We start from the raw sequence: 22,066 nt of genomic DNA on the forward strand, positions 1-22,066 counted from the left end.
CTGATACAAAGAATAAACCAAAACCTCATTCACAAGTAAATTTCAAATTAAATATTCATTATATTTTGACAAAAATCTTTGTCAAGTTGTTTTTCTATGGCAGATATAATGTATCTGAAATTCAAATTTTCATTCATTTTATACTTCTTAAAATTGGGTTCCCTGTCTTGTTCATCTTCCATCCTGTACTGTTCTTCAAGTTGGTAAATAACTGCTGCTAGTTCTTCTGTGGAAGACTCTCATAGGTTACCAGGAGTAGAAAAATTATATAGCTTTATGTCTATAAGTAGTTACAAATTTTAAGGCAGCTGGGTAGTTTACACTTCTTCATTATATCTATTGAACAGTATCCCAACAATTTATGTTGTGTAGATAAAATGTAAATCAAAGATTTACCTAATGTGTCTCATCTAACATGAAATGTTTATTTGTTGCCACCTGTACATTATTGTTGGTAACTGAATATATTAAAAGTGTGAATGAAAACTGGAACAGATACATATGACTGAATAACTCAACATATAAGAAGTAAATTAAGATGTCATCTACTGGAAACTCAGTTTATATTCACTCCATATACACTGCCCCCTTTCCCTTCCAGTTGTATTTCTGTTTAATTATGAAAAAGATGTGACCATTAGTTTTATGTTAACTGGTCCACAGGTTATCTAGAAGTTTGGTGAAACATTTGTCTAATTACTTGCTTTTTTGTAGTTGCTGTTGTTCAATGTAGTATTACTCTATATGTGTAAAATTGTGAGATAAGAATTTGATTCTGATTTTGTATGTGATTGGGCATTTAACACTCCCTTTAAGTCAGGCTTTGGAATCTATTGCCTTCCTCTGTCTGTACAAGCATGTAGAGGCCATCTGTGATATCATTAGTGCTCTGTCCTTGTGAACATTTATAAAAAACAAAAAGGAAGTCTTTACGATGCAGTTCCATCATCTACAGCAAAGAGATTGAATCATATGCCTAGTTTAAAAATTCTTTATTCCAATGATGTCCACAGAGTCACACAACTGCCCAGCATAGCTTTTCCTGATGCTTTTCAGTAGTTTCTGATGAGTATAATGTAAATAATTCAGAACTAAAGGCCAAGAAATCAGTTGATGCACTTTATGAAGTTTAATTTAATAATGCCAGGGGCTTAACTTTCACTGTAAACTTTTCTTCTTGTGCCATTGGCTTTTTGCTAAGTAGACCTTTCCAAATCTGGTTTAAGACACAGTTTAAAAACCTATAAGCTTCCAAACAATAATTACTTGAAAATGTATTTTACACATTCTCCTTGCTTCTTTAGTACGTGGAAAAAGTATTAATTCTACTTTCAGAACTCTGGCTGCTGACTTTTATATGGGAATTTTATTTTTAGCTTGTATTCAACCGTTAAGATATGGAATATTCAATTCTATCAGCATTAATATCTTTGAAGAAAAATCTAATTTCTTTTTACTATTATGTTTCATGTTAAATAATAAGAAAGTCTACAAGCCATTATATTAAAACTGTGGAGATAAAGCATGTATTTGTTCAGGTGTGTACATAGAAATTAACTGAACAAGGGAATTTATTATATTAGTTCCACGCTTCAGCTTCACAAAGTTATAATTAATATGTGACTTTCTTCCCTCCTATCTGTAAATAGTGGTCAAAAGTTACAAAGAAATATGAAGCTGGTAAATATCAGATTGCACTTCAAATTCTTTTTCTTGAAGCATTTCCAGAATGTAGAATTTACATTATTCACATTGTCTAAAATGCTATAGAATAGCCAAAGTTCCATCTTAGTTGGTCTCAAAGCTGGGTTTCTCCACACCATATTCTTTATCTTCTGGTATTTTCAACTGGATGATAATCATTCTGAAATGCAGAAAGCTTTGGTCCATGGATTTTGATGATGGACAGATCCAGGGTTAAAGATGATATATGCATTGTTAAATTTCTGTGAGAATCTGCTTTCCCAAACAGTCACTTACTTAATTACTATCTGTTTAGAAAATTTGGACTCTTAGAACATTGAAGTAAAATAGGCAACTAGTAGAAAAGCACTTCAGTCTTAGTCTCATTTCAAAAAGCATAAGATCATTGATGAAACTGGAGCAAGATAACCTTTCTCAATAGAGAAGCTGGTGTTAACTTCCACACATACATCCTGGGCACCAGATCACTCCTCTTTACCTATCAACATGGTCACATTTTTCTCTCCTATTTTTTTTCATTTTCTGGGCCCCTGAAGCCAGGCACACTAAGAGGCATTATCTGCTAATCATTATGATTTATCTTATACCAACAGGATCACAAGTCTCTTTAGAACTCAACCTCAGACCTGTAGCTTAATTTAACTAATTCAATTGATGTAGACAGGCTAGCTGAAGAGCATACAAAACTCAAATTCCAAAGATGCCAGGACATTCTGAAGCTTATTATTTTTAAAGAGCCTTACTGACAGTTTTTCATAACATTTGGAGAGGAAATTGAATATCTGAAGTATAGTGTAACTGCAGTTGCATCGTGCAGTGCCAATTTCCGGTGATTTCTACTTTCCGGAACTTAGACATAAGGACAGAACAGACAGAAAATACCTCATTATTTAATATGTTAAGTCCTTAAATTTTTCTCCATCATATTTGGCTTGAATGATGTGAGAGAAATGTAAGTGCTTGTAACTCACTTTTGATACCACTACTAATCATTTCTAGTGTCTATAATGATGGCAGGGATTAATGAGTTCTTAAATCCTACTGGATAGTAGGGTTCGTACACAGTCATAAGTTTTATAAGATTTATTTAATGTGATTCTGATTATTGCCCAATGGAGAAGATTTTTAAAAGATAAGATACTTTAACTATAATGACATTTAATTAAAATTCTTAGCATACAAAGTCAAGGGTTTATAATGGTGAAATTTTCATCATATATACTGTATAGATTTTCTTATTCAGCTTTCATCTTCCTGCCCTCATCCCTTTCTATCCCTATTTCTGGACCCCATCCTTTCCAGAACTAGTTCATACTTCTACATTCAGGTGTGTGTGTGTGTGTGTGTGTGTGTGTGTGTGTGTACATTTAAATCTAGGTTCTCCATATGAGAGAAACACTGTTATTTTTCCTTCTAATCATAGCTTAATTTTGCTTAGCTTGATCTCCATTTCTACTCACTTTTCTGAAAATACTACAGTTTCATTATTTATGCCTAAATACAGCTCCTTGTGTTTACATATCACATTCTCTTTGTCTGTTTATCTGTTGATAAGCATTTATCTGGTTCCATATCTTAACTATTATGAAATATGCAGGCACTTCTTTTGAACTATGACTTTCTTCTGCATCATCAGAAGAAACTGATATCAATGTTCTAGGGGCCTATGGTCGATGTTTTTTGGATTTCTTTCACTTTTTATACACAGCAAGATGCATATTCCAGTCGCTCTTACTATAGAGGTGAAGAAGTGTGATGATTAATTTTAACTGTGAACTCAATGTGACTGGGACTCATTCTAGGAGAGAAATCTCTGAGTGTATCTGTGAGAAGTATAACACAGGAGGGAAGAGCCACCATCAAGTGTAGGCAAAGCTAAAAGAGAAATCTGAGCATCAGAATTCATCTGTCTTTGCTTTCTGATTTCAGATATGAGCAGCCACCCCCCATCCCTGCCTACACACTATGGTTGACTACCCTCGATCTACAAGGTAAAAGAAATCCTTCCCTAAGGAGTTTTTATCTGTTCTGTCACAGTAATGCAACAGGTAACCAATATTAGTGTTTGGGTTCTTCTCAGTAAACTAGATCATTGCTTCATGATCTGGACTAATTTTTTTTTTCACAAAATTTATTTTTCCCCGTTTAAAAATGGAATGAAGGACTATGATGTCAAAGAAGAGCAAAGCCATATTGCTGTGGGTTCCTGGGCTCTTCAGAAACTACACAATGTTCTAGAGACAGATGCATGGAAGTAGATTGGAATCTCCCCTGGCTGAGGCCAGCAGGCTCCACTGTGTCCCACTATGTCAGTTAGTGTCTGATCATTACACATTACAGTCATGTGTATTAAATTCCTATAACCATGTTTGTCCTACTCAAAAATCACATATAATTAGTTAAGAATATCTTGCTAGTGTGTTAGCCTTTTACAGACACTGCCTTCATCACTAAGGAACATATCTGGTTGGACAGAAAGTTGGCTTGGTGGACAAATGTGTTTGCCACCAAGTCTGATGATTTGAGTTCTATCTCAGGACCCACATGGTGGGAGGAAAGAGGCAACTCCCACAACCTGAACTGTCATGACCATGTGTGTGATGTGGCACTCCTGACCTTCATAAACTTCCCAGCAACACACACATATAAATAAGAAAACTAATAAAGTGTAATGAAAATGTTTTTATTTTTATTTCTTGAAGTTAAAATATAATTACTTTGTAACTGGAAGTTTCTTGGTCCCACCCAGCCCTGCAGTCCCACAGAAGCTTATAAAATAATCACTCCAAGGCTCATTTTAATTACCAACTGTATGGCCTATGGCAGGCTTCTTGCTAGCTAGCTTTTTCATCTTAAATTAACCCATTTCTACTGATTTATGTAAAGCCACATGTTCCATGGCTTTACCTGCATCCCATTACATGTTGCTCCTTGGATGGCAGCGGGCTGGCATCTCCCCTTACTCTCCTTTCTCCTTTCACTATCTCTCTTTGATTTTCCTACCTGACTCCATCCTGCTCTGCCATTGGCCAATGCAGCTTTGTTTATCAACCAATCAGAGCAACACATATTCACAATGTGCAGAAATACATCCCATAGCACTTCTCCTTTTCTATCTAATCAAAAAGGAAGGTTTTAACTTTAACATAGTAAAATTATATATAACAAAACAGTTATCAAACAAGAATTACAGTTATAATATCTAGTCTATTTGTATTTGGCAAGATTAAAAAAATATTTTATCTATTCTATTTTTTTAGTCTCAAGTTCTATATCTAATTTATCTGCTATCATGACTAAGGAAAACGGTAACTATGGCTATCTAGTCTTCAACTCCATGAAAGACCCAAGAAGGATATAATATTACCTAAGTAAACAGGAAGTGCATTGCAAGCATCTTCCATAATTTTAGAAATGACAGAGACAGCTGGATACCTGGACAGACACCCAAAATTCCTCTTCAACGTTGGGCTATTCATCTTCGGCCTATAGGTCTGGCATCTCCCAGTTGCTCTTCCCTATGTCTTGTAAAATGTCTGGCAGTCTCCTCTGCAAAGCAAGAACCTGAAGGACCATTTTGTCTTGTTTTGGCAAAATTCAGTGGTCATTCTCCTATGGGTCCTGTATGTCCAGTTTATACAACTTATTATCAAGCAGTTCAGGCAAGAGCAGTTTCTTGCCTAAATGGCTATTTTTGCCATAAAGAAAGCAAACTCCATATGGAGTTTTTTTGAGCCAATCATCCTCTTTGAAGTAATTGGTGCTGCCAGGAGAAGACATTTCTCATTGTCCAGACAAGTCTAAGTTTTTAAAACATTTAAATGCCACATTCTATAGGTTTTTGAAGTGTTTGAAGATTACTTACCTAATTGAAATATATCCATGTGTACCTAATGTACACTATAAGTACATGTATCACTATAAGTCTGATTATCATAAATGACTAATTATTCTGTATTTTTAATTTTATATTACAATTTTAAATGAGTTTCATAAACATAATACCTTAGACAAGAATATATATATATATATATATTTACAGTATAATAAAATAATTTTAAATTTGTATAAATAAACCAAAACCCATAGCAATATAAAACATTTCAAACAAGTTGTTGTTCTTTAAAAGTAGATTGAATAGTCTACTCTTTCATCCTATCATATCTATATCATATTCCCCTTTTTTTCTTTTACAAAGAGATTGACTATGACCAATAACAATTTGTAACCAACCCCTGAACAAAGACAAACATCGATAAAAATTTTTTAGATTGTGAGCATAGTTTTCTAGGCTACTTCCTGCTGACTGGGAATGCCAGTAGTCTTATGGGGACACAAAACAATTTTAGGATTATGGTCAAGTCCTGACTGAAGTCATCTGTGAGGCTGTGTTCTCTGAGCCAGTTGCCTTGAAGCTATTCTGGATGTTGGATCATCTGGAGACCTCAGAGGGGATCTTCCTTGATGCAATAATATTACCTGGAAGGAATCCACAGCTTATTATCTTCTGTGTAAAAAAGTCAGAACCTCTTTTCCAAAGCAACATATCCTTAGACATAAATTTTGAAGTCAAGATATATATATATATATGTATATATATATATATATATATATATGTGTGTGTGTGTGTGTGTGTGTGTGTGTGTGTGTGTGTGTGTGTGTTTAATGCATCAGCCTTTGTAATCACATGTCTCTCTCCAGTTAAAAATCCCAAAGAAAACGTAATCCAGATTCTGTATAATTTCCATCTTTACATGGCTTATTATATTTTTTACATATTATTTTATTTTTTAGACCATACAGTTTGTAAATAATATAAGCCTCTGTGTGTTTACTTGGGACCATGCAACTGCAGGACATGGGTGGGAGAGATTTCATCCTGACAGAGAGGCCTTGTAGGACTAGAGAAACTTCTAGTTACATTACATAATTTTCCTCTTTCCATTTCCCTCCAACCTCTCCCATGCACACTTTTCCTCTTAATCTCTCTCTCAGTAGCTGGATTATTTCTGTACAAGAAGAAGAACCAAAGGGAGACATCTTGGCCATCAGTAATCACACCTTGTTTGAAGTTACCCATTGACATGCTGAGTGTGTTAATCCTATTGATAAACCATGTGATTGTCTGTCAGCAGTTTAAAGGACAAATAGCTGAAATAAGAAGACAATTCTAGTCCATTAGATTTTTTAAAACTATATTACATTGTGATACAGGGAGAAGTAGAATGCTATCATAATTTATTATTAAATTCCAAGTTACTAGAGTAAAATTAACTATCAACACTCCCTCCAAATATAGATAAATATTTCTAATCTCTGTGGGAAAGTTAAAAAGACAAACCAACAAAAACAGAAACACAAAAGGTTTCTCCAAAGTCTGTGCCAACATTGCAACTCCCCACAGATCTCCATAATATCAAACATTGCAGTGAGTCCCTATGCCAGTAAATTACAGTATTCTCAGCAGGATAATTCTGCCTTACTGCTGTTATGGTTATTAATACAGTTACCATTGAAAATGCTACTAGCTGCATGCTTCTCTGTGGATATGAGTTTATCTTCACAATATCCCTGGAAGGCATAGCCATGATGACTTTTATTAACACCATTTTACTGATAAAGTAATGGGAAAAAAGGCTGCAAATGCATTTACCAGCGCAACACTGTGAATCTAAAGCCAAGTTAGCTTCAGAATCCAAAGTACATCAATGCATGTGCACTCAGGCAAATGATTCATGGTCATTGTGCGCACTGTTGGAAAGAATCTCTGTTGCACAGAAATATTTTCTCCAAGGTCAAGTAGAAAAATCTTAATGGCCTCGGTAATTGAGGTAGATTGAAAAGGTTTTAAATTATGACTTTAGTTCTTATTTGCTTTTTGTCTGGGATTGCCCTGAATGCTACCTAGGATTCATGATGAGCTATTGTGAGCTTGTTCCTGTTTCTTTATCATTGTAAATATTTAAACATACTAATTAAGAATTGTTTAAGGGAAAGAACTATTCATTGTTCGGGCTGTACAGAGCACTCAGTGTCCCATATCTCAAATCTATGTCCCAAAGTCTATGCATATAAAGCTAAAGCCAATCTCCTTAATCTTCCTTGCAAGACAATTCATGGTCTATTCACAAATAACTTGCTTGATGCATGCTCCTGACACACATTAACATATTGTTATACTATGTTCATATAACCCACTCCTTACTAAATTAATCCCTAAAAACTTTCCTGTTTTGATACATTCAATTTTGCTTCATCCCATCTGCTTGGGAGAACTCCATCCTCATATTAACCTATATTTCAAAAGCCATTTTCACTGAAAATATATTTTATACAATATATTCTGATTATGTATGCCTCTCTTCCAACTCCTTCAAGTTCCTTCCCACCTCCCCTCATACCCAAATCCATATCCTTTCTTGCTGTCTCTCATTAGAAAACAGAGGCATCTAAAAATTAAAAGACAAAGTAAAAGCAAACAAACTTGAGTAGAACAAAACAAACACATAAAAGGAAAAACAAAGAGCCAGAGAGAAAGCGCTCTCTCTCTCTCTCTTTTACACATAGGCATAAAAAAGAAATTCCCTAAAAACAAAATCGAAATCAACTTATATAATCAAATGACCCTTGGGGTAAAAAAGAGAAGAAAATAATGCCCAAACATAGCATTATGAGAAAAAAGTAGTCCCAAAATACCATTGAGTTCATTTTGTGTTGGCCATGTACTGCTGGGCATGGGGCCTGGCCTTAAGAGTAGTTTGTATACCTAGTGAGACTCCATTGGAGAAACCTAATTAGAAAACTAATTTGTGAGTGGTTATTACTTGGAGATAGCTTCTGGGTTAGTATGTGAGCTTGTGCCCACTTTCACTCTCTGTTTTGGAACCCCATGAGGCTGAGATCTGTGCAGGCCCTGTGTAAATGGCCCTAGACTATGAATTCATATGTGCATAGGTCCTGCTGTGTTTAGAAGGCCTTGTTTCTTTTGTGTTCTCAATCCCCTCTTTTACAGTCTTTCTGTTTCCTCTTCTGCAGGGTTCTCTGAGCCACAAGGGAAGGGAATAGATAAAGACATCCCATTTAGGACTCTGTGTTTCAAGTTCTCTCACTCTCTGCATATTTTCCATCTGTGGATCTTGAATTTATTTCTGTATACTGTAAGAAGAGGCTTCTCTGATGATGGCTGAGCAAGACACTGGTCTATGAGTATAGCAGAATGTCAATAGGATTCATGCCATTGCTACATTCATATAGCAGAACAGTAGTATTTGGTTCTCCCCTAGGCCCTGACCTGTTCAGTCTTAGGTTCTCGGCCACTCAAGAAGTGTCAGGGATGCAAATACTGGGCAAAGCAGGAATAAAGGTAAATAACACTGCATCAAAATCTCAAGAGAAATTACAGTTCTTGTAGGCATGCATCTTGTGTATGCTTACAAAGCAGCCTCTGGCTTTTGCATGGGTGTAGGACAGTTATTTCTGACCCAATGTTTTCATAGCAAACTCGACCTATTGAGAAAGCTTCTGAGCCTGGAAAGAGTCTGTTTCTTGAATTTAAAACCTGAAAAGAATTAAATCGCTATTCACACCGATGAGGTAATATTTCATCCTTATCAGGTTCTCCACTGTTACCAGTGTACTTGGTAGTTGACCCACCATAGAAATAAAGAATTAAAAATGATCACATAGCTACCTTTTCTTTAGCTATTCAGGCTTTGTATCATCATGTTGAATTTAAATCTTTTTCTCTTTATGTACCTGATAATTCTTCCAGCCCCACACTCATCTTAGCACTCATATTTGAGACCAAAATCCCAGATGGTCTGTGGTGATATTGTGTCCCTAAATATATTGTGCACCCTAATAAACTTATCTGAGGTCAGAGAACAGAACAGCCACTAGACAGACATAGAGGTTAGGCAGTGGTAGTACATGCCTCTAATCCTAGCATTCTGGAGGCAGAGATCCATTTGGATCTCTGTGAGTTCAAAGCCACACTGGAAACAGCCAGGAATGGTCACACACACCTTTAATCCAAGGAAGTGATGGCAGGAAGCAGAAAGGTATATAAAGCATGAGGACCAGGAACTAGAGTCTGGTTCAGCTTTTAGGCTTTTGAGCAGCAGTTCAGCTGAGATCCATTTGGGTGAGGATGCAGAAGCTTTCAGTTTGAAGAAACAAGATCAGCTGAGGAATTGGCGAAGTGAGGTTGGCTGAGGTTTGTTCTGTTTCTCTGATCTTCCAGTGTTCATCCTAATATCTGGCTTCTGGGCTTGTTTTTATTAATAAGATTTTTTTTTAAGATTTGTACTACAATAGCCACAAAACGGAGTCTTTAGATGGTAAATGCTGACCATCATTTGAAAACTTACTAGAGATACAACTTGTATGGTACATCCTGAAACAAGTTCAATCAAAAACAATGGATGAGGCCAATAAATTCATTTTTTCTTGTTTTTTTTTTAGATTATAACATAATTATATTTCTTCCTTTTCTTTCTCCCCTTCAAACCACTCTATATAACCCTTTTTCATATCTTTTAAATTCATGGCCTATTTTTTTCTTTAATTATTGTTATACACAAAAAACACATACATATATATGAGATATATACTAATAAATATATTAGGAATAATAGTAGTATAATAGTATACATTAGGACTATATAATATAATAATATAATATAATTAATATAATGTAATAGTATATATGGATATTCCTAAATAAAACCATTTCAGTCTGTATAAGGTTACCTGTATACATATTTTCAAGGCTGACCATTAGTATTTGATAAACATTGGTATGCTCTTCAGTAGGGAAGACTATTTCTTCTGTTCTCAGCATTCCTTACTTGCTTGTATTTCTTTGTGCATGACTGAGACTGCTAAAGTTTTTCCCCCATCCATATTTGCCTGTCTGTTGTTTTTTGTTTGTTTTTTTTTTTTTTTTGTTCAGCTCATGATTAGGCAGTCATGTTGGTGTCACTTTGTGGATGTAGCTTCTAACATTACTAGGAGACAACAAGTCATAGCAAATCCCCTAATCCTCTTCCTCTACCCCTCTTGTGCAAGGTTCTCTAAGCCTTAGTGAGAGAGTTTTTGTATATGTATATATTGGGATCTAGCTCAACAAATCTGCACATTGATTGGTTGTAGTGTTTTGGAGTGGGCTCCATCTGTTGCAAACATAAATTTCCTTTAGAGGGGTGAAGACTGCCTTTAACTGTAGACATAAGGACAAATGTTTAGATTGTTGTTTGGGGTTATGCTGTTTTAGTAAAGTAGTGGTTGTTAGTTCTCCTCCAATATCCATGAGTATAATGGCACTGAGTAATTAGCTAAGTTTCATTACTTAGCGTGGTGTTCCTCTTTTTGATCAGGTCTTAAATCCAATTAGAGAGCTCCTGGTTATCTCCAAGATATGCACGCCCCTATGTCATGCTCCTTGATGTGGTTCATGGGCATCATAGCTCGGTAGGACTGTTGGTTGTCTCCCTTCTTTGAAAGCTTGGATAGCACCTTATGGTACCATTTAAGGTATTCCTCAAGAAAGTGGCATAGAGGCCAGTTCCTGTCCAGGGATCTCTGGGCCCTGTTTCTGAAGTCTATGTCTTTTTTTGTCCTCATGGAGTTTTTGTTATGTACTCCTTGTTTCTTGAAGGGAGCATTGTAAGCCCAAATGAGAAAAGTTCATTATATGTTACATCTACAGAATTACATGTATTTCTTTTTTTCCATTTTTCTTTATTAAGAAATTTTCTACTCACTCTACATACCACCCACAGATCCCACCTCCTCCCTCCTCCCAACTCCCAGCCCTCCCTCCCATGCTACCCCACATGCCCACATCCCCCAAATCAAGGTCTCCCATGGGGAGTCAGCAGAGCCTGTCACACTGAGCCTAGGCAGGTCCAAGCCCCTTCCCACTGTACTAAGGCTGTGCAAGGCACCACATCACAGATACTGGATTCCCCAAAGCTTGCCCATACACCGGGGATGGATCCCGATCCCCCTGCTTGGGTGTTCCCCAAACAGTTGGAGCCAAACAACCATCTTCCATATCCAGAGGGCCTAGTCCAGTCCCATTGGGGCTTCATAGCCAGTAGTCTACAGTTCATGGGCTTCCAATAGTGTGGCTGGTCAACTCTGCATATATTTCTAAAGATAGTTAATAATATATCCTTAGAACATTTTTCAGATATCCTTATTGTTATTTTACCTATCACTCTCCTTATTTTGTATTTAATAAGTCTTCTGAATAATTCTAATATAGTACACAATCTGAGATATGCAACTTCTAGCCTTTGGTATTAGCTTTATAAACACTATTTTCAATTCTTACTTTTTGTGTAACTTATTAACTTTCATTTTAGAAAATTGTAGAGCACATTTCCCATGCACAGTGATATTCTATGTATTTTAGAAGTCAAAACTCATTTAATATGATGAGGTCATTAGAGCTACACTATTTAAGTTTTATAGTGGAAGAAACATCAGCATGGAATAGCTGGGTTACTTCCCTGGTAGAGAGTGTCGGGCCTGGGTTTCCTACTGTGCTGTCTGTACTTTTGAATGGCAAGAAGCTTGTGGTTCTCCTTTAATATACCAAAGCTATTTGTATTAGCCTCCCCTCACTGTTATGATAAAATACCCACAATAGCAAGTGAAGGAGAAAAGGGTTTATTTTGGATTGTGGTTTAAGAGAGACTACAATACATCATGGTATGAAAGGTTGGGTGGCCAGAGCATGTGATAGCTGGTCACATTGTAACTGAAGTCAGGAAGTGCAGTGCAGATATGAAGTGGTACCCACCCTCAGCCAGAGGCATACATACATCTTCTTATATGTCTCTACCTCCTAAAGAATCTACTTCAACATAGAACCACAAGCTGGGGTCACATGATCAAACAGATGAGCCTGTGCATATTACACAACAAAAGCACAGCATTGTTATATTCCATTCTTATTCCAAACATTTCTTATTTCTGCTACTTCCCATATAGTCCAACTTTGTATATCAACAATCTCTGAGGATGTAGCTCAGTAGTAGAATAGTCACCAATCATGTTGCTTGACTTGGGTTCAATTCTCAGCATTGGCAAAAGGTACCCTCCAGTTATGCCCTGGGGATGCTTCCCACATTCTCTCACTGCCTGCAGAAACTCTTGCTCATCCTGGTAGTCTGTGTCACTCTGGTCTTGTTAGAAATGTAGAATCTCAGGTTCTGCCTCACATCCTCTGTGTCTAGATCTGTTCTTTTAACAGCGTTTCCAAATGAATTAAATACACATTAAACACCTCAAAGCACATGCTCATTAATATTCTCCTAGGGACATAAAATCTCTCTCCAAGATTCAGAAATGAACATTGATCTGGGAAAAGCCTTCAGCAAGAGTCAATCCCTCTAGCCAGTAATCACTATAGAATACGAATATAACGAGGAACCAGGAAATAAGGGAAATTAAACTTAAAGACTATTTCAAGGAGAGGGGTTCTCCGTTCATCTAGTCTGGGTGTCATGGCAACAGAGGCCTATAAAGATACCAGAGTTGACCAAACAGCAAAGAATGCAAATCAAACAGATGAAGCCAAACTGAGAGACACATAAGGATGCTACAATCCTGAACATGAAGCCAGTGTTTTTTCTTACTTTTTTTCAGTTGTGCGAGCACAATACTCTCACTTTCACTTCAGTTTACCTACAGATCTTTGTTGTGTTTTTTTTTTTTTTGCCATAGATTTTTGTGCATGATCTTCTCTACTCATTTGGTACTTTATTATATTTTAGTTTGCATGATTAGTAAGCCTATGTTTGTGGAAATAGAGTAGATAGTAAAATGTTTGGCATGCAAACATAAGGATCTGAGTTGTATATCCAGAATCCACTTAAAATGTTAGGCAATACAGAGACAGAAATTCTCTTGGGGCTCATTAGTTGTGCTGGCTAGTTTTATGCCAACTTGACACAAACTAGAATCATTTGGGAAGAGGGAACCTCAACTTAGAAAATGTCTTTTCCAGACTGGCTTGTTGGCAATTCTGGGGTGCATTTTCTTGATTGATTACTGATATGTGAGGGCACAGCTCACTGTCAGCAGTACCACCTCTGGCCTGGGATAGTGGGTGCTATAAGGAAGTAGACTGAACAAGCTGTGATAGCAAGTCAGTAAACAGTACTCCTCCATGACTTCTTTATCAGTCAGCTCTTGTCTCCCTCTTCCTACTGTGTTTGAGTTCCTACTCTGACTTTTTGTCAGTGATGGACAGTGATGTGGAACTGTAAATAAACCCTGTCCTCCCCACCACATTGCTTTTGGTCCTGGTGACCTATCACAGCAATAGAAACCCAAACTGAGACACTGTCAACTAACCTAGTCTAAATTGGTAACTCCAGGCCAATGAGAAACTCTTCCCAAAGCAAATTTCCTGAGTTTTGACAGCCAAGCTTGTCTTCTTCCCTTTATATACACTTACCTCTCTGTCTCTCTCTCTGTCTGTCTCTCTCTCTCTCTCTGTCTCTCTCTCTGTCTCTCTCTCTCTTTCTCTCTTTCACACACACACACACACACACACACACACACACACACACACACACACACACACACACATACGTTTGTTGTTATTGTTTTAGACAGGGTTTTCTCTGAATAACAGCCGTGGCTGATCTGGAATTCGATTTGTAGACTAGGCTGGCCTCAAACTCAGAGATTTGCCTGCCTCTAACCCATGAGTCAGAGGCATGTACTACTATGCCTCGTCCCCACACACAGTTTTTAAAAAGAAAAATAACACACAAATTATCTCTTCAGATAAATGTTAAGTATATAGAATTAAATTTTAACATTTTATTCCTTTGTAATATCAATTTTCCTCTTTTGAAATTGCTATGGCATTTTGTGCAATTCAGAGTTGCAAATACATAATTTCATATTAAATAAAGAACAATAGGTTTGAGAACACTTGCTGACATTTTTTACAATAATCAGAGGAGGAACAACATTTAACATACCAAATAGTTACTGTGCAGTACAAAGCACTAGGACAAGGCTGAATATTGATAGTGTAGAGATGGTTAAACTATGCTTTTTGACTACAAACTACTGTAGTCTCAAGGGGAAACTGCTGAATCTTTCTTTAACCTAACACATATAGGATAGTCTTAACAAGAGCTTCATGAAGTAAATGTATAATGATGACGCCATTGTGTAGCTGAAGGCAGAAAGCATGTTGATTGACTCAAAGAATCTGAGTGGTAAAATTAAATAGATCCGAATACAAGTGATGTTGTCTTAAAGGGAGCATTTCTTGTACTATACTATTCCAAGGTTGTTGGGGGATTTTTTGTTGTTGTTGTTGCTGTTTATTTGTGGTTTTTTTTCTGCTATTTTTCTAAAAGTCAACTTAGGAATTCTTCTCGATATTAGATCATAGTGTTTAGTTGGGGAAATATCAACTGTATAACTACATTTGAATCTGTTTTGATACCCTGTTGGCCAAGGAGCAGTTGATGGCTCCTGAGGGGGAAGGGTCAGAGTTCTTTGGGAGTGCAACCCCTGGAAAGTATTCCACGCTAAACTGGATAGCCATACACCCATGTACATCTAGACCAAGTATGTATATGATATGTATAAGTATGTATATGATTGGACAGATGAATTATTTTTTAAAATAGGGCATGTAGTTGAAGGGGCAAAATGCTGGGGAGATCAGTTAAAATGTAGGGGTTAAAATGATCAAAATATCTTGTTTAACATTCTCAAAGAATAAATAAAAATATTTTTAGGATCCCATTGGCAATAGGTAAGCAAGATGGTGCAGTTTTTAGTTTCCCACATTCTTTGGCATACTGTTGGGCTAGATAATTAATGGATATTTCCTTAACTGAGGTAATGGTTGTGAATCTGCACTGATGCCAGGAATCTGACAGATGCTCACAATAAAAAAGGAAGCATTGCCTCTTAGCTCTGCCTGGTAAAAGAACAGTAATCATTGCAAACAATGCTTTGTCCATAATGACCCACACACCAGGCAGAAATACATCTCGTTGATGCACCAAACAATATAGGTACATCTCTTTTTTAAAAAGTAAAATACAAGGATGAGTCCTTCAAGGAAATTGATTTGGAATAATAAAACCATGGAAAGAGGGCTCAGGAAATAGATGCTAGGATCATGGAGAAACAATTAATGGTTTTCACAATATTAGATATCTCCTAAATAATAATCAAGTGACAGTTGATTGGAAAGTTATATAACACGCCCCTTCCCAGGTCTTGCTACTACACTAATAACAGAGTGGGGTCAGCTTTCCATTATTGTGAAAAAGCCATAGAAGAAAATCAACATAAGGAGGAAGGATTTTAGTTTTTTTTTTCCTAAGAGATTTCACTTCACTGATACTAGATCCAAATATGAGAAAAATTAATATTCTTTCCTTACATAATTAAGTAAAAACAAAGGAGTACTGTAAATAATTCTATGTCTACAAACAGTATACTTTAGGTGAAGTAGAGAAATTTCTTGACTCATAAGAGCTATTAAGATCTAATAAAAAGAGAATTATACAACATGTCAGGCTCTATCTGTAAGAGAGAATCGATGGTCAGTATATTAGTTATTTCTCATTGTTATTGTAATGAAACACTTGACAAGAACACTCCAGGAAGAAAGGTTTATTTTGACTCGGCTCTGAGGACATAGTCTACCATGGTGGAGAAGATGTGTCAATGAGAATGGTTCTAGCTTGAAGGTCAGGAGAGTCAGGAAACAAAAACATGAATGCAGATTGCTCAGGTTGTCTCTCCTGGTTTTCCCACACATTCACTCTGGGAATCCCGTCCATGATTTGGTACCACCCTCATTCATAGTAGATTTCTCTACTTAGTTCAAGTTCTCTGGAATGATCCTCGAAGACATGCCCATAGATGTGTGTCCAAAGTGATCCCAAATCCAGTCTACTTAGCAATGAAGACTAACCAATCATCATGATCAACTTTCCACACACACAAAAAAATCTCTATTCCTCAGCATTTCACCGCTGAATACTTAAGTAGAATTATTTTTTCTTCAAGTGACATAAAATCTATTCCAAAAAAGGTGGTAATAGAAAATGTTCTGTTGCATTCTGTTATGGGCATCTTTACCATAGTACAAAAACACAGGCTTAACAAGAAGAGAACATTAATTTGGTGAGTATCTATTATGAAAACAGACACAAAAGTTCTTAATCATTCATTAACAAATTTAACTTAACATATAGAAAAACTGTATACTAAAGCCAAATAGTATTTATTTCATGTATACTAAGCTGCATTAAAAAAACTGAAGAGAAATCAATGAAATACACAATATAAAATGACTGAATAAGCAAATCATTTGACCAGATGTCATTTGTTGTAATAAAATTGACATAATATTCATTAAAACAGTACAAGGGACTCTATGCAGAAAAAAATTCACTTAAATATTTTAATGTTTTTATTATTTACCCATTTATTTATTTCCATTAGAAAAGTCTGTGGACATTTGAAGATTTGGATAACAATCCAAGCCCATGTAAGATTACTTTTTACCATTTTCAAAACTACTAATGTGTACTTAGTTATTCTATTAATTTGATTTCTTTTTCACATTCTATGTGGCATAATTTGTACCTTGCTTTCAAATATCTGAAAGTTCTTTTGTATACTTGAAACATACAAATCAGCATGGTTTAATATACCTGGAAATAGACAAATGAACTACTTCCATTTTGTGGATAAAGAAGAGAAATTTAAAAAGGAGAATAATTTATCCAAAATCAAATAGAACCTTAATGTTATACTACTTGAAAGTAAGTGTAGTATACAAAGATAGTTACAGGTATTTTTATTTAAATTAAAAAAGAAATCATTTGAAAGAACCTTAGACTTTTCTAAAAACACGAGTATAGAAATTTTCTTCTTGGAGCAAATATTCTTAACACAGAAAACTAATCTTTGGAAACTTAGAACTTTTAGTAATACCGGCATTACCCCTGGCCCCCATAAATACTTCAGAAGCCTGACAGTGTTTGAGATTCTGAGACCAGTGCTGTCCATATGATAGCTTTTCTGTGCTTTCTCACACTCACTCTCAGTACTGACCTGGACTGGAATACAGCAAAAGTTAAGCAACTCATGTAAGATTTTCTAAGAAATTAATAGAAAATGTAGCCAAAACAATAAATTTTCATAGTTTATTTATAATCATAAAGCTACCACAGCCTTTATTGTGTGTGGCAGTAGATGGGAGAATCATACTTAACATATCGATTAAAAATGTACTACTCAAAGTGCCTCTAGGCATGAGCATTTAAAGGAGAAAATATTTACATCTTTATTCTAGTCAAAAACCTGCCTTCATGAATTCAGATTTGTGTTTAACCACAGGCTTGCACTCAGCATTTTACATTTGCAGTATTCCTCTTCAGGAGAGACTTAGAGGGAGTGGTAGAGCCCCCATAAACGCACAGGGAGTGGCACTACTAGGTGTGGCTTTGTTCGAGTAGGTAGGGCCTTGATGGAGGAAGTATTGTGAGGATGGGGTTTGAGGTCTCCTTTGCACAAGCTATGTTCAGTAGACACAGTTCAATTCCTATTGCTTATGGATCGAGATATAGATTTCTCAGCTCTTTCTCCAGCACATGTCTGCCTGCATGCCGTCATGCTCCCTGCCATGATGATAATGGACTAAACCTCTGAAACTGTAAGCCAACCCAATTAAATGTTTTTCTTTATAAGAATTGTCATGGTCATGGTGTCCTTCACAGCTAAGACAGAATGGTATTAAATCTCACCTTCTCCAACTAAAGGTGGGGAGGAAACTTTCCCAGTGCCACTAGCTCTCAGTTTAGCCTCATTCTTCCACTGTCACATGAGAGCTACTTGGAAGTTAATGGGAAAGGAAATTCTCTAAATACCCTGAGAAGTATTGATACTGTAACCCACCCACTGATGCACCATAGTCAGAGACAAAAGCAACGCTCCAGGGAACATAGGATGTAGGAAAGGGAGAATAGGATGGAATGGTTAGGGGCCTGGCTGGTTTTGGATGCACACAGGGTGAAATATACCATACAAGTTATTTGTCTCATGTAGCTTGCTTAACTACAAGATAAATTATATACATAAAACAGGAAATCTGCAAAATAGTAAGATAAAGAATATACATGAATGTTCTATTGCTTTGTAATATGCCTTGAGAGTACTCAATAAATTGAAGAAATTCTAAGGAATCAGCTTTATGCCTCTATTACTTGTGTTCTATACTGAATGGAGCATTCACATTTTACTTTGAGCCAGAATCAACACTGATTGTTACAACGACATGATAATCGTTATTTTTCCACAGCTCCTTTTGTCACCCAGAAGTCTTCTTTCATGTGGCATTCTCTTCCCCTTTATGTATTCCTTTTGTTTTCCTCTTCTTATTTTCTATCTAGTCTCGACCAACTTTCACAACTCAGTAACATACACACAAACATTGAAAATTAGGATCCAAATGCAAGAGTAAACAGGCCGTTTTTGTCTTTCTGAGTTACTGAATATAATGCTTTTAAGTTCTACCCATTTTCCTTTTTTAACACACCTGAATAAAATCACATCGTGTTCATATGTCACATTTTCACAGTCTGTTCTGTTGGTGGGTATTTAGGTTGGCTCTATTCCTCAATGTGATTTACTTCTTTTAACTCATATGACTGTAAAGAACACCATGCATAATCAATAAAGAGCAACCTAGTTGAGAACATTGAATGACTTCACCTTATACATAAGAGAAAATGCTCTTCTCTGGAAGTTATGATAGTAAGTCTCTATTCTTGTCACGTTTTCATATGGTTCAATACAAAGCATACTAGTTATGACCCTGCAAGCCTGGAATAAAGCTTTGAGGATTAAAAAGTAGAAGATGCAGAGATGAATGCCACAGCTAAGCCAACTCCATTAAACCAAGGCCCTAAAGTAAAATTTATTCAAGTCCAAGGAATGGAATTTCACTCAGTTATAGGACTCATGCCCAGTCAGTAGAGCCACAAATCAAAACATCTTTATGTATTGGTAAAGAAGTTGCCCTATGAACCGAGCTGTTGGCCATATGCTGACATCTCTCTCATACTTAGAAGAAGGCAGACAGTTAATGCCAAGACTCAGCACTAGACAGGAGAACCTTTTATGAGATCTCAAGGGAGAGAGTAGGACTTTTACCTGTCAAGTGTCATGAATGTGGTGAGGATAAATAAGAGTGAACACAACACTATCTGACCCATGTCATACCCAGAGAGAATGTTCTATAGCAGAGTCCTCTTGTGCCTCTATGGTTATAGACTGCAACTTATGCTTTAAAGCAGAAATAGGCATTTGAAGAGAAATTGCCGAAGATTCTATCAGATAGCAAATACATGTTCTACATTTAAATAATGTGCATAACAGGGCTCATAAGGAACAGACTTTAAGTACCTAGATTCACAACTATAAGACCATCAGGGTTCTCTCCTCTAGGAAAGGGGGTTATTAACTTCCTCCCCTGGTGGCTATACTCTTTCAATATTGGCTTAAAACATGGATTTGTGGGGGATTTTCTTCCAGTTAAATATTCCAAGTCAGTCTCACTTGAACATGTAATTGTGATTATGTGCAAATTTTTGTCATATGACATCATCTGGAAAATAAATTGTGATAGACAAAGACAACATCAATCTTTGCCTACATCTGTCTATGAATGAAAGGTGTTAAGCTGACATCATGCCTTGTGTACCCTGTTAAACTGTCCCATAGACAAAGAAACATGTAGAGGATATGATAGTTTTTTTTAAATAGGCTCTTCCAAATATATTTTGATTTTAATAAAAAGGGGAAGTTCTAATATATATTAATGCCATGCATCTCACACATACAATATCAAATGAATTAATAGACAAGGAAAAAGAGGGAAAACATATCTTTCTAAATACTTGGTTTTATTTTTAATCTTCAAAACTTTTAATTCTACAGTAGAGGGATGTTATAAATATAACCAGTGATTTATGAATTGCACCAGAAGACTTCTTGGAGTCATAGCATTTACTGCCATGAAGCTCTCAGATTTCCCTTCTACACAGGAACTCTGAGAGCAAAGAAAATCGCTGCCCGCTCACAGCATGTCCTTTCATTGTGTGGGGCTGCCAGCAGGGCCTAATGAGGAGAAGTCCAGGCTTCAGGTTTGGTTTAGAATTCAGTGACAGTTTGATTGTGGGCTCAACCTTTTCTGCTGTTATTGGAATGTGAGTTGCATGCTGAATTAATGAGCAAAAAAAAAGAGGTGAAAAGAGCTTCAAGGCTGCCTCATTTATTCCTAGCTCTGTTCTTTTTATGTCACCATATTTAACTTTGTTTCTTGATAAAAAAAAAATCTATCATACATATCATACATACACACATACATACAATCATAATGTAACAATAACACACACACACACACACACATACACACATGTAACTGTGTGGAACAATATGAAACATGAGGATCCAGTTATTACCCATAAATGCAGTAAGGTGCATTCCGTGGAAATCGTTGCCGATGAAAATCCCTCTTTCTTTCTCATTCCCATTAAATAGCATCTTCCCTCTCTTGCTGCTCATCTTTTGCGACTCAATAAACCGGGGGGAAAAGGCAAAACAAAAAAGCGTTTTCCATTTATTGCTGTAAGTTAGTGCTATTTATATTTTAGAAATGCCAGGTTCCTTTACAAGTCACTTGAGACCCAGTGGCAAGAATGAATTACTATGAAATTTCTGTCTTTCTCCTGACAGGTCTGCCTGAAAAGCATCTAGCCTGGAGCTGCATTCATTGTTATTTCACTATCTGTGTGCCAGCAAGAGACAGTTTTACAAATTTCTAACATACGGCACAAAATGATATTCACCAGAAACTTATCTTTCCTTTTTTTAAATTCCTGGCTTTGACCAAATTAGTAAGGTCTAACATATTTTGAATTGCTGAATGTATGTACCTCTGTATGTCTCTGAAATTTAATCCTGTAATCATTGCTCTAGGGAAAAAGATATTAAAGTTTATTGGCAAACACATTTCTTCTGATTTCCTTTTGTCCTAAAATGAAATGATGAAATAGCTCAGACATTAGCATTTACTACTTGCTAGAGTTTTCAATGTCTATGTCAAAATAATGCCTTGTACATTTTAACAACCAGTTATAATACATGTGTGGATACTGTAGAGGTTTCAAAATTATGTGATGACATATTTGGGGCAGCGTGTGTGTGTGTGTGTGTGTGTGTGTGTGTGTGTGTGTGTGTGTGTGTGTGTGTGTGTGTGTGTTCTGTAGTCTAGAAATTTCACCTTTCTATC

The sequence above is a fragment of the Peromyscus maniculatus genome, chromosome 5 (assembly GCF_049852395.1).
Source record: "Peromyscus maniculatus bairdii isolate BWxNUB_F1_BW_parent chromosome 5, HU_Pman_BW_mat_3.1, whole genome shotgun sequence".
Lineage (NCBI taxonomy): Eukaryota > Metazoa > Chordata > Mammalia > Rodentia > Cricetidae > Peromyscus > Peromyscus maniculatus.